At 43.0% G+C, this 3,438-nt stretch overlaps 1 protein-coding gene across 2 annotated transcripts in view; it reads right to left on the bottom strand.

The window, feature by feature from the left end:
- The window catches only part of crispld1a (cysteine-rich secretory protein LCCL domain containing 1a), a 31,648-nt gene extending 30,097 nt beyond the window's left edge, over positions 1–1,551 (bottom strand). For both annotated transcript variants that reach the window (XM_083778346.1, XM_083778347.1), the window contains exon 1: positions 1,314–1,551. The gene's annotated coding sequence lies outside the window, so the exon portion shown is untranslated. The remainder of the gene's footprint in view (positions 1–1,313) is intronic.
- Positions 1,552–3,438: the final 1,887 nt, after the last annotated feature.

The raw sequence follows: 3,438 nt of genomic DNA, 5'->3' as shown, positions 1-3,438 counted from the left end.
AAGTCCTGCATTCTAAATTTGACTCAAGTAAAAGTGCAAAAGTATTGGCATCAATATATTTAAAGTACCAAAGTAAAGCATTCAAGTTATTGTCAAACCTTTTCGAAAATAGGCAATCAATCTACAAGCTCATTGGCATCAATAAGGCATTAAAGGTTTTGTCAAACCTTTTGGAAAATAGCTGAACTACAAGCTCACAACGTGTTGCGATGCGAATTGATGAATGTATGTTTTGTAGTAATAATCTTAATCTACAAAGTAACTTTTAACTAAAGTTTTCAAATAACTGTAGTGGAGCACAATGCTTATAAAGTATTGAAAAATTGACATATACTCAAGCAAGGTAAGAGTACCTCAAAATTGTACTTAAGTATCCTACAATTTTAACTATCTGCTGCTTGAGTAAGTTTACTGTAGTTAGCCCACCACCAAATTCCCAGTAGGCTAAAGTACGAACGTACTGTACGTACACACAATTTTGGTCAGCAGACCTTACCTTGTATTGTACTATACTTCCCCGTGCTTGTCCATGCAAACTGTTAATAGAGTATTCAATCAATCAATCAATCAATCAATCAATCAATAAAGGGTTGAGTACCACCATGGTGAGTGAGTGCTTGGACATGGCAATTCGTCATATACAACTTGGGTCAATATTGGATTTGGTTGGAAGTTGGAACAGTGTAATGGATGGACCCCACGACTATTGACTATTCGTGACAGAGGGGAGGGGAGGGGGGGGGGGGTTACAGCAGGGTTACAGCCATAGGGACAACTCCCAAGGGTGTACAAATGGAGCCAAATGGGGGTCCTTGAGCCCTGGCTTGGGCTAGGTATTAGCACACTGCAGTGCTGGTTTGGTGGAATGCCATAAGTAGTCTCATGGGGTTCACCGGGGGTGAGCTAGCTGGTTGGTTGGCAGCCGGCAGGCGACGTAGGCCTACGCAGCGTGAATGAAAGAAACCGCTACTTGTGTTAATGACTTCCCTTGACTTATTTGCACTTACAGTACATTTTTTCCAAAAGAAAAAAACCCTGCAAACTGGGCGACTGAGTAAGTGACTGAGCTGTAGTGTTAATTTAGTGGCAATAAATGTCATTTTGTACACAGAAATGACGTGTTCTGAACTCTGAAATAATGTTGGTATAACACGCGCACAGTTTCTAGCCTTTTTATTATTATTATTATTATTATTATTAGGCTATTATAGCTATAGTGGTGTATAACGCAAACAGGTCAAAATATGACAACGCAAAAAGCGTTAACTTTAATTACTCATTTACATGCAGACATTTGATGTAAAATGAGTTACCTTCAGCCAACTGGAATGTTGCACTTGCACCCCAAAAAGTTTCTTATCTCGAGACCTAGCTGTCAAAGGTTCTGCAGAATAAAACGGCACGAAAGAATTCGGAGAATTCCAACTTCAAACTGCATGTGATGGAATAATGTCAAACAGGTGATGATGGTGCGATCCGTTCACTTTGGCGGTCTCCTCTAGGTGTGCGTGGGTCTGTCCCTCTTGCAGGAGTCTATCCTTCTTTCTTCACTAGAAGCCGCAAAAAGCATCACATCACATTTTTATCCTCAACTTGGCTTGGCTGCAGTGTGTTGAGTGACGCCCCTAACCACGCCTCGCCAAACTTCAGAAACAACCCACTTGTTTATGCCAGGTTGTTCTTTTCTCTCCTTGGTGCGGAGCCTGTGCGTGTGTCCAGTCTGTGCACGCCGCGCAGCGTGGCCGTGGCATGTTATGAACTTAAAAAAGCAATTTCCCTCTAAATAATCAGTGATTCTCAAACTGTTTCTTACTTTCTTGTCAATATAAGGACTCCAAAATTGATAGATATTTTAATTTGGGCCAATTATAGCCTTGGACCAAGACTGCTTTTTTTTTTTTAAGCAATTAAGGTAAGGACTCCATCCGAAAACATTTTGTGCAAGGGACCCCAATTCTGTTGTTAATATGTTTCACATTTAAATAATCACACCCATGTGAACTGAGTGGTGCAACTCCCCCCCCCCCTTTCCTCTCTCTCTCTCTCTCTCTCTCTCTCTCTCTCTCTCTCTCTCTCTCTCTCTCATTAGCAGGCAACAGTGCAGCACTATCTCCCTCTGTTTCTGGCACAACAGCGCCCCTACTGGTACTAATAGTCATACTCATGCTCATTAACATAGGTACATAGGTGAACACGGACATTGCTGTTCTTTGGAGTGGTTGCACCACTCAAAAATAGCAGATCTACAAGCTCACAGTGAACTTCTGGATCTTCTTTTTTCAAATAGCCAAAGCCAATGCATGTATAGGGTTAAAGTTAAAACTTAATTCATTCATTTTGCTGGGGAGTGCAGGGGATCCCCCTGGAACGCCCTCAAGGACCCCCCTGGGGCTCCCCCCCTCCCTGGACAGCACTTTGAGAACCATGTTGCACTGCTCTAAATCATTGTCCTGCTAGATGAATCGGTGTGTCAATTGTACACGAGCAGCACAAACTCAGCACCTATAGCCTATATATCATCACTGAAAACATCTATTATTTATATTAACCGTCAACTTGAAAACGATTACCATCTCTCAGGGGGCTTCAGTAACCTATTATGCCTATATTGATTACCTCTGGGAATATTGGCGTAGTCTGAAAACGACTTAAAAATGTCCTTTAGCCTTAATTTAAAACTGAACTAAATATAGGCTGTCTCCCTGTGGGCCCCAAGAGCAGAGTGGCCTCATTCTCCTAATTCTGATCGGTCACAGGTGACTGAGACTCCCTGCCCCTTAGCTTGTCGTCACTGTTTTTCCTCTCTACCGCACTCAGCAGTGCAAAATACATGCTGGAAACATTGCTTCATGTCTTTTGTCATCTGTTCACTTTCAGTGGTTATTTTGGCACATGTGGAAACAGTAGCTAATCCCCCCCCCCCACACACACACACACACACACACACACACAGACGTATACACGCAGATACATAATGCAGATACATAATGCACGTGCGCGCACACACACACATGCACACACATAATTATTATGTGCACGTGCATGCACGCAAGCACGCACACACAAACACACATGCACACATAATGATTACTGTATGTGCACGTGCATGCGCGCGCATACACACACACACACACACACACACACACACACACACACACACACACACACACACACACACATCAGTGTGTACCACCCTCAAGTTGTACAGAGTTTCCATGGGGTAGGGGAATAATCGTCTCCTATATTCTACCTGGCAAATGTAATTACACCAATTGCCAAACAAAGCAACCATGCACATCAACAATGAGTCGTCGTCCCCCCCCACACACACACACACACACACACCTATGGTGCTTTGCAGAATGCAGCACTGTGTGTGTGGAATGGATTCCTCGGTTTCCAGGGTTACCTCGTAGCTGTTTTTGCCTTAGTCATCAA

Source organism: Protomyctophum parallelum (assembly GCF_964188405.1).
Source record: "Protomyctophum parallelum genome assembly, chromosome: 12".
Classification (NCBI taxonomy): Eukaryota; Metazoa; Chordata; class Actinopteri; order Myctophiformes; family Myctophidae; genus Protomyctophum; species Protomyctophum parallelum.
The sequence above is the reverse complement of the archived record's forward strand: the minus strand, read 5'-3'. Positions and strand labels throughout refer to the sequence as shown.